We start from the raw sequence: 10,604 nt of genomic DNA, 5'->3' as shown, positions 1-10,604 counted from the left end.
AGGGAATAATGAGGTGGGGAGGGCCGGGGTCTTGATCAAAGACTAGGTCTTACTGGAGAAGGCAGAGAGACCTCCTGGCCTAGCCCAGCCCCTTGGGACCCCTCCTTTGGAGAGGCTGCCGAAAGCCCTCCTTGGGGTCCCCGGGAGACTGCAACGCGCGCACGAAACGCGTGAAGACGGGGCTCGGCACACGCGAACACCGCTCCGGACGCGGGCGAGCAGGAGGGAAGGACCGGACGCGGCGCTCGCGGGTGGCGGCGCCCCGCCCCAGCGCCCCCTTCCGCGCGCCCGCAGCGCTCCGCGCCGCGCCACGAACCTCTTTCCCGGCCGCGCCCGCCCCGCCCCCCGGAGGCGGGCGGCTGACGTCACGGGCGGCGCGCGGCATTGTGGGGCGGGGGCGCCGAGCCGGGGGAGGGCCGCCGAGACGCCATTTTCGGCGGCGGGAGCGGCGGAGCCGGAGCGGAGCGGAGCAGGCCGGCGGGCGCGGGGCGGAGCCGCGGGGACAGCGCTCGCGGGCGGCCGGGGATGCTGCGGGGCGGCCGCGCCGGCGCCCCTCGCCCGTGACCGCGGCGCCGCGCCTGAGGCAGCCGGAGCGGCGGGCCCTGCGCGACCTCCCGGTGCTGACAGCGCGAGCGCGCGGCCCCGCGGGAGCAGCACGGTGAGCCCGCGGTCCCCTTCCCGGCCGCGCCGGGCCCTCGGTCCTCGCCCGCGTCCCCTCGCCGGTGCTCCTCCCTGGCCCGTCCCGGCCCCTCCGCGTCTGCGGCCCCTTCCGCGCGGCCCCGGCCCCGCACCCCGGCTCGGCCGCGCTGCGGGCGGGGGCGGCGGCTCGCGGAACGGCTGCGGACCCCCGGGGCCTCGCGACTGGGGCTGGGGGACCCTCGGCCGCCCGGGACGCGGCGCGCGGGGAGGGGCGGCCGGCGCGCTCGGCTTTGTCCGAATCCCCCCTTCCTTCCGGCCCCCGCCCCCCCCGCGGCACCGCCCTGGGCGCGCGCGCCTGTCACGCTCGCGGGCGAGGGCTGCGCGGCGGGTGGCAGGCGTGTGGGGTCCCTGCCGGGAGGCCGCTCCCACGTCGCCGGCTCGGCGGCCCCGGCCTTGGAGGTGCCGGGCGCGAGGCGTCCCATCCACACGGTTCGCCCGGGCTGGCGTTGCTCGGGCCGCTAAACTTGAGGCGCCTCTTTCCTCCAAAAAACCCTTAGAGCCTTAGAGGGGCAAAACTAATGCCCGGTGGGTTGGGTGGTTTCGTAAGTAGCGCAAGGTTTGGAGGCCCAGGTAATCTTGTGATAGGACTGTTGTTGCTTATTGTTTTACTGTTCAGACAGCACGTTAAGAATTTACGTATTAAGCGTTTGAGAAGGAGGACTTGCAAAAATGTTCTTAGGAACTGTGAGAACAGAAAATTTGAGGTACGCTATGTAAACCGGCATCCAGAAGGGCAGTTCTTTGATCCTTTGCTTTAAACTCTGCGGCTTTCTTGGGTACAGCATGACTAAGCTGCCGACCGGAATCATTAGCTCAGAAGACATGGTAATAGTTCAGTGAAAAGCCATTGGGAAATTGGGACGAGGTTCTCAAGTCTCATGATCTTATTACAGTTCTGGATTTACCTCTTTCACGGTTGGCAACCTTAGTTAGGGTGGGAAATTTGATTCATTGTTCTGTTTCCGAAGTATCTGTAGGAATACAATGATACTAAGTATTGAGAAGTTCAGATTGTGGGGAGCTGCGTGTGGGAAGCCAGGCGCTCCTCAGAGCCAGTTTCTCCGGGTCATCAGAGAATGCAGCATCATGTTGCGGTGGAGCCCGCAGCCCCGTGGTGTTACCCAGGGGGGTGGAGGACCCAGGGTGGTAACTTCATTGTGACCTGGCTTGGAAGTGCCTTCTAAAAACACTAGACAATACAAGTAAAGGTGGAAGGACATGCATGGGAGTCAGGACAGTACCTCCAGGAAGGATGAGAGACGAAATGCCACTGGGGAGGGGCACATAGTATCTTAAATACTTTGAAATAAATAAAAACTTAGCTGTAGTTATTTAAAATTATACATTTAAAAAAAATAAACGGCTTTCCATGTGGGACTATAAATGTCAAAATATTAATTTGTAGGATTCACGTAACATGGAAACATAAGTGGAATATGGTAAGAAACCAGAAATTTATATAACAAAGAAGTGATCAGTAATATCCTAAACGGAAGTACAGGCAGGTTTTAAGTGTCAAATTTCAGGACATAGAGTAGAAATGATTAGCATATTAAGTGGTGAAAGCATGGTCTTAAATCGAGAACCAACTGAATGGCAGGTGCTGTGCTAAGTCGTTGGGGAAATAGAGATAAAAGACAGTCACTGGCCTCCAGGAGCTCATAGTCTGGTGCGAGACCGAGGAAATCGTAGGGTACGGCAGATTAGGTTAAATACTGTGCTCAGTGCCCTGAGAAGGGGATTCTGGGTATGAGCCTTGAAGAAAATGTACAACTGGCCAGATGTGTGAGGGGTGAGGTTGGTAGTGGCCGTTCTGGAGGACATAGGCCCTGAAGCGGTGCTGCCATAAAGGGGACTGAAGTTGGGAAGGGTGAGAGTGGAAAGGGAAGATCAGGGAAGGAAGGCAAGAAGGAGGATTGGGGGGATTCTTTTTTTGGGGGGGGAGATTGGAGGATTCTTTTTTTTTTTTTTTTTTTAAGATTTTATTATCAGAGAGAGACAGATGCAGGCAGAGGGAGAAGCACGCTCCTTGCTCAGCAAGGAGCCCGATGTGGGACTCGATCCCAGGACCCGGGGATCATGACCTGAGCTGAAGGCAGACGCTTAACCGACTGAGCCACCCAGGCGTCCCTGGAGGATTCTTAAGAGTGAGGTGATACTTTAGAAAGCATGGTAGTATGGCAGGTGGGCAGGTGATTTGAACCAAGAAGAGATTCGGTGGGAAGCCATTAGGTCCAAGTGAGGACTGAGAGCTCCTGACTTAGGGCAGGGACAGTAGGAACAGTGATACAAATGGACTAGAAATGGCTTCACTAGTTACAGTGGCCCTGACTTGGGAGTGACCAGACCAGCGTAAGGGTGGGGCTGCCATCTGGAAGAGATGGAGCAACAGTGATCACAGCCAGAGCGAGCTGCTAGAACATAAGTTGGAGTGACATGTCACTTCTCTGCTAAGTTTTGGCCAATGTCCTAAAGGCACTTTGCCCCCATATCTTCCCCTCATCTTCCTACTCTGGCCTTCACGTAAGCACACCCAGGCTCATCCCGAGCCTGCTCTACTGCATATCACTGTGTCCCCACTTCCCTGTGCTCCTTAGCACTTTCACTGTCTACAGTACTATCATTTTACTTAATTATTTTCTTAGTTATTGTCTGTCTCTTTCACTTAATATCCATGATCTCCATGGGGTCAGGGATTTTTATAAGCACTCAGTAAATGTTTATTGAACGAATGCATCTAGAATTACTTCCCTGTCTCTAACTTGGGTGGCTCACTGGCTGGTGACACCCATCAAGAAGGTGGAAAACAGGAGGAGGGGGAGATGGTGAGCTTGGTTTTGGATAGGATAAATCGGAAGTGCTTGTGGGGTGCCCAAGTGGACCAGTGGGCAGTTGGAGATTCAGGTTTGGAGTTCAAGACAAATATTTAGGACGGAGATAAAGATTTGGGAGATCTCATCATCCTGTTGAAAGTCAGTGTCTCTCCGAGAGCTTCTGACACTTAGAGACTGCGGAGTTGCCCTATGGGTAGGTGGAGGAGGAGGTCAGTGTCAAGTTGGCAAAAAGATCAAGGAAGATTTGGACAGACAAATCTATTGGATTTGGCTTCTAGGAGGCTTCTAGGAGGTTATTAGTGACCTCTTAAATTTTTCCTGAGAATATTACCTCCTAAGGCAGGCGTGCTAATTTAGAGGTTATCTACATGCTTTCTTCTAGGGCATCCTTTTGTCTTTCTGCCCTACAGCCTCCCAGTTAATATATTCTTTCATCAAAATGAATTCAGAATTTAGTTTTGTCTTAACTTTTTTTTTTTTTTTTTAAAGATTTTATTTATTTGACAGAGAGAGACAGTGAGAAAGGGAACACAAGCAGGGGCAGTGGGAGAGGGAGAAGTGGGCTGCCTGCAGAACAGGGAGCCTCATGCGAGGCTCGATCCCAGGCCTCCGGAATCATGACCTGAGCCAAAGGCAGACGCTTAACCGACTGAGCCACCCAGGCGCCCCTTTGTCTTAACTATTTTTAAAAATGTACTTATTTTGGGGTACCTGAGTGGCTCAGTCTCGTTAGCCATCTGCCTTCAGCTCAGGTCATGATCCCAGGGTGCTGGGATCGAGCCTGGCATCGGGCTCCCTTCTTAGCGGGAAGCCTGCTTCTCCCTCTCCCCCCGCCCCCCCGCTTTTGTTCCCTCTCTCACTGTCTCTGTCAAATAAATAAAATCTTTAAAAAATAAAAAAAATAAAAATGTACTTATTTTAATTGAAGTACAGTTAACATACAGTATTATATTAGTTTCAGGTCTACAACGTATTCAACGGTTATAGACATTACAACATGCTCACCATGAGAAGTGTAGTTACCATCTCTCAACATACAAAGTTATTAAAATATTGTTTTAATTAATTTTTGAAGTCCGATGAAGGCAGTTTGGATCTGTGCTTTTAAATATGTTTAGTAATGTTGTCCATACTTAATAAAGTGGGTAGGTGAATATCAATAGAACAAGCATTTTAAGCTGAGTTAAGTACATATGTAAAGTAGACATTATTTCCTTGGTTCTAAAATATTCCAGTTACCTCAGTTTAAACCTTGGATTGTTCCCTGGCTGATTGCATAATATGGAAATTTATGTCCCAGCCTCTCTGAAGCTCACTTTACCACTACTAATAAAACTGGTATTAGCGAAGTTATGACTGAACCAGATAAAATTGGTGCTGTAATCCCCCCATTCTGTTGTGGACGAAACTGAGGTCAGAGAGGGGAGTTTACTTAAGCCAGAGGTATATAAGCTGTGAAGTCAGGCTTCTAATTCAGATATTTTTGCTGGATATTCATGCTTTGAACCACCTTGCTGTCACAATAATGCCTTCATCTGGGAAGTCCTTGGCCAGCTCTTCCATTTCAGAAGCCCAGGTGATGCAGCGTGGCTCTGGTGACTCCTTGGGGTTGCGGTCTAATGTGGGCTGTTTCAGGCACCACATTGTCATAGTGGTATTCGTGTTCTTCACAGAGTAGGTGATCGGTAAAAGCTGATTGGGCCTTCATTTCTATGGTGAATCCACATGGGATGTTTTTTCTTAAATTCACTTATTGTGCCTGTTTATTTTTTATTATTTATTTTTTATTTTTTTAAAGATTTTATTTATTTGACAGAGAGAGACACAGCGAGAGAGGGAACACAAGCAGGGAGAGTGGTAGAGGGAGAAGCAGGTTTCCCGCAGAGCAGGGATCCTGATGCGGGGCTCGATCCCAGGACCCTGGGATCATGACCTGATGTTATTGACCAAACGGGGAAAATGCTAATTTCTATTCTTTTACAATTGTGGTTAAAAAACACATTAAGTATATTTACATTGTTGTGCAACAGATCTCTAGGACCTTTTCATCTTGCAAAACTGAAACTCTGTGTCCATTAAATAACAACTTTCCATCCTCTGCCCTCCACCCCCAAACACAATTCTACTTTCTGATTCAATGAATTTGTCTACTTTAGATACCTCAAATAAGTAGAATCATGCAGCATTTGTCTTTTTTTTTTTTTTAAGTTTATTTTTTTAGTAATCTCTACACTGAATGTGGGGCTCAAACTCACAATCCCAGGATTAAGAGTATAGCACTTGTCTTTTTGTGACTGGCTATTTCTGATTTAGCATATTGTCCCTGAGGTTCATCCATAATTTCTATTCTTTTTAACTAAAATATCATTAAGTTCTAAAGCTTTTGTAGTCTGAAATTTGTATTAGATTTCTACTTACTATGTAATAGATTACTATAAATTTAGTGGCTTAAAACAGTCACATTTATTTCAGTTACTGTGGATGAGTGGCTCATGTGGCTGCACTTGTGTGTTGGGCTGCAGTTGTCTTCCAGAGCTCACAGTGCTCTTGTAGGCCCTTGGGGTTGTGGCAGAATTCAGTTCTTCTGGTTGTAGTACTGATGTCCTGCTTTCCTTGTTTCCTGGCTGTCAGCTGGGGGCTCTCAGCTCCTTGAGGTGGCCTCCTCCATCTTCAAAGTCAGAGTGGAAAAGCTCCCACACCGTGAATTCCTCTCACACTTTGAATCTCTGACTTCTCTTCTTGTGGCTTCTAGACCTAGATTTAAAGGGCTTATTTGAGGGATCCCTCACTGCCTCAGTGAGAAGAGCATGAGACTTTTGTTTTCAGAGTCATGAGTTTGAGCCCTGTGTTGGGTACAGAGATTACTTAAAAATAAAATTGTTAAAAAAAAAAAAAAAAAAAGCCTAAAAAATAAAGAGGCATATGATTAGGTTAGGCCCACCAGGATAGTCTCCCTATCTTAAGGTCAAGTGATTTGGGGCCTTAATTACATCTGCTGCAAAAATCCCTTTATAGCAATGCCAAGAGGAACTTGATGAACTGGGAGATGTGCGTAAACCAATGCCCAGGAATCTTGAGGGGGACGAGGCATCTGTCACCACATCTCAGTTTTATTCTGTTCTCAGAACAAAACCATTTTAATTTAATTTAATTTACTTATTTGTCAGAGAGAGCACAAGCAGGGTTAGCGGCAGGCAGCGGGAGAAGCAGGCTTGTCACTGAGTAAGGAGCCCGATGCAGGACTCCATCCCAGGACTTCTGGGATCATGACCTGAGTCTAAGGCAGACGCTTAACCGACTGAGCCACCGAGGCGCCCCTGAACAAAACCATTCTTAACCATCTTTCAGTTAATGTTGGGAGTTATGATTTCTGAATATGTACAACAGTCTGCGACCATACCACTATGAACGCGCCCGATCTTGTCTGAATATGTACATTAATGTTAGCAAATTCTGCTTTTTTTTTTTTTAAAAAATTGAGATATAATTTACATACAGTGAAATGCCAAGATCTTAAATATCTTGTTCATTCTGTTTTGATGAATGCGTGTCAAGATATGGCCCAGAAAATTCCCTCATGCCCCTTGCCAATCATCCGTCACCCCCCCACCACTCCTCGGCAACAATGATCTGGTTTTTATAACCACAGGTTAGTTCTGCCTATTGTAGAATTTCATATAAATTGAGATGATACAGTATGTATTTTTTTACATTCAGCTTCTTTCACTCCGCATAACATTTTTGAAATTCATGCGTGTTGCTGCCTGTGTCCGTGGTTCCTTTCTATTCCTGAGTAATGTTGTGTTGTATGGATTTACACAGTTAAGCCATTTTCCTCCTGAAGCACATCTCGGAGGGGGCGGGGGGGGGGGGGGGGGGGGCACTCATTCTTGTAGGAGACCATGTGGACATTCATTTTCATTTCTTCCGGATAAATACCTACGAGTGGGATTGCTCATAGGGTAGATGTGCCATTAACTTTATTTATTTATTTATTCATTCATTCATTCATTCAGAGAGGTAGCACGTGAGCAGAGGGAGAGAGAATCTCAAGCAGGCTCCACACTCAGTTGAGCAGAGCCCGGGTGTATCATTAACTTTTAAAGAAACAAACCCAGAGTGCTTGTACATTTTACACTTGGACCAGCAATGTGTGAGTGGTCCGGTTGCTTTATATCCCCTCTGGCATTTGGTATTGTTTGTTTTCATCTTCACATTCTAGTGGATGTGTAGTGGCATCTTGTCGAATGGGTTTCATGAGCATTTCTCTGATGACTGATAATGAGCACTTATTCACATGCTTATTGGCCTTTTGTATATACCCGCTTTTGTGAAGTGTCTCTTACATCTTTTACCCATTTAGAAAGTCAGATTGTCTTTTTATTATTGAGTATAGGAATTCCTTATGTATTTGAGTACAAGTCTTTTTGCTAAGTACACATGTTGCAAATATTTTTTCCCCAGTCTAGGGCTTGACTATATGTTTTTTGGCTGTGCCTTTTAATAATCAATAATTTTAAATTTCGATGAATTCCACTTTATCCATTTTTTTTTTTTTAGATTTTTTTTTATTCATTTGACAGAGACACAGCGAGAGAGGGAATATAAGCAGGGGGAGTGGGAGAGGGAGAAGCAGGCTTCCCACTGAGCAGGAGCCCGATGTGGGACTCGATCCTAGCACCCTGGGATCATGACCTGAGCCAAAGGCAGATGCTCAAAGACTGAGCCACCCAGGCGCCCCTCTCCATTTTTTTTTTTTAATTGTTCCTGCTTTCTATTTTGTCTTTTTTGAAATCAAATCATTAAAAGATGTATACTCTTTTGGGAAAACTCATGATTCAAAAAGATATAAAGGTGTGAGTTGTCTCTTTTCCCATTTCCTTTCTCCCGAGAGAATTTTTTTAAAAAATATGTGTATATTTTAAAAGATTTTATTTATTTATTTGAGAGAATGCACCAGAGAGTGAGCCCAAGTTGGGGGGCAGGGGCAGAAGGAGAAGGAGAAGCAGATTCCCCACTGAGCAGGGAGCCCTTGAAGATATCTGGACCCTGGGATAATGACCTGAGCCGAAGGCAAACACTTCACTGACTGAGCCACCCAGGTGCCCCCCCACCAATATATATATTTTTATATGTATATATATTTTTTCAAGATTTTATTTTTTTAATATTTTATTTTTAAGTAATCTCTACACCCAGTGTGGGGCTTGAACTCACAACCCCAAGATCAAGAGTCTCGTGCTCAGGGCACCTGGGTGGCTCAGTCAGTTAAGGGTCTGACTCTTGATTTTGGCCTAGGTCATGACCTCAGGGTGATGAGGTCAAGCCCTGTGTTAGGCTCTGCCCTCAGTGGGGAGTCTGCTTGAGATTCTACACCCCCCACCACGTGTGTGCGCGCGTGAGTGCTCTCTCTGAAGATACAAAAATAAATCTTTAAAAAAAAAAAGTCTTGGGGTGCTTGGGTGGCTCAGTCGTTAAGCATCTGCCTTTGGCTCAGGTCATGATCACAGGGTCCTAGGATCGAGCCCTGCATGGGGCTCCCTGCTCCGTGGGAGGCCTGCTTCTCCCTTTCCCACTCCCCCTGCTTGTGTTCCCTCTCTTGTTGTGTCTCTCTGTCAAATAAATAAAATCTTTAAAAAAAAAAAAAAAAAGTCTCATGCTCCCAACTGAGCCAGCCAGATGCCCCTTAAAAATATGTTAGTTGCCTTTCTTTAGTTAGGAAAGAAAACTATTCCATATATGTATCTTTGATTAGCACTTAAATACATAAATTTAGTGTTGTGATACTATGTTAATTTGTTTCTCATTTTGAAATAAAAAGTGTTTTTAAACTACATAATGAATACTCTCTATATTTTTTTGCCCAGACTCCGGTAACACCCTGTTCTGTAATCTCTTAGTCACACAGTCCGATGAAGCTGTTTTTCCTTTTTGTTTGCTCAACCAAAGACTTGTAATAGAGACATCTGCATCATTTGGGCTTACTCATTCTTGATTTAGGAAGAGGCATGTTCTCCTGTATTTTCATGTAGTACCCCCCTTCCCTGTAGTTTGTCATGCTTAAAATTTGCATCTGAAGAGATGGGTCTGTCGGCCTTTGGTCCTGTGGCAGATTGAATGACCTGGTACACTGTCTGGCTGTGGCCGGGAGCCCTGCCTCGGTGGAGGGTGGGATGGGGGCAGGCACCTGACCAGCTGGTGGGGGACATGGCCTTGTAAAACTCTTTCCTTAGGTGCAGCATGGTCATTGACAAGCAAAGTGAAGTCTTCCTGGGATGTGTGCACATGTCATGTAGTAGTGTGGTTAGGTTATCATGGAGTTAGATCTGTGTACACAGAGGTGACCGATTTCAGAACAGAACCGCACTCAACCACCTGAGCATGGCTATGGGGAAGGGACCCAGGGAGTCCTGACTGCCTTCATTTCTTGAATTCTGCAAGGGTGTCCATGACAGATTCATCCAAGAGGCAAAGGCATGCTTTGTTTTATCCATTGGGTTATAGTTTTAGGATGCAAACAGATTCAGAATAGATGCTATAATTATGGAGTAAAAACATTCGCCTTTTTTTCATGTGTGTGTGCAGAAGTATAAATTTATTGCTCCACAACTAAACTTAGGTTAACGGGCACCGGGGTGGCTCAGTGGTTAAGCGTCTGCCTTCAGCTCAGGTCATGATCCTGGGGTCCTGGGATTGAGCCCCACATTGGGCTCCATGCTCCGCGGGAAGCCTGCTTCTCCCTCTCCCACTCCCCCAGCTTGTGTTCCCTCTCTTGCTGTCTTTCTCTCTGTCAAATAAATAAATAAATAAAATCTTCAAAAAAAAAAAAAAAAACTTAGGTTAAGTCACATCAGGGTTTTTCTCAGTCATACTCAAACAACTTAAGATTTTCTAATCTTCCTTTTCATGTTTCTTTGGGCTTGTTATAAGTTCCAGGAACATACATAAGGAAGGCATCTGGCATTGTGTGCTGGCGTCTGCTGAGAGGTATGCCTTTTTTTTTTTTAATTCTTTATTTAAATTCAATTTAGTTAACATAAACTGTGTTATTAGTTTCAGGGGTAGAATTTA

At 46.7% G+C, this 10,604-nt stretch overlaps 1 protein-coding gene across 2 annotated transcripts in view; it reads left to right on the top strand.

Annotated features, from left to right (window-relative positions):
• The first annotated feature begins 537 nt into the window (after positions 1-537).
• Positions 538-10,604, top strand: part of KLC1 (kinesin light chain 1) — a 58,631-nt gene continuing 48,564 nt past the window's right edge. For both annotated transcript variants that reach the window (XM_034993110.1, XM_034993112.1), the window contains exon 1: positions 538-658. The gene's annotated coding sequence lies outside the window, so the exon portion shown is untranslated. The remainder of the gene's footprint in view (positions 659-10,604) is intronic.

The sequence above is a fragment of the Mirounga leonina genome, unplaced genomic scaffold (genome assembly GCF_011800145.1).
Source record: "Mirounga leonina isolate KUSES-001 unplaced genomic scaffold, KU_Mleo_1.0 Mir_82, whole genome shotgun sequence".
Taxonomy (NCBI): Eukaryota; Metazoa; Chordata; class Mammalia; order Carnivora; family Phocidae; genus Mirounga; species Mirounga leonina.
The sequence above is the reverse complement of the archived record's forward strand: the minus strand, read 5'-3'. Positions and strand labels throughout refer to the sequence as shown.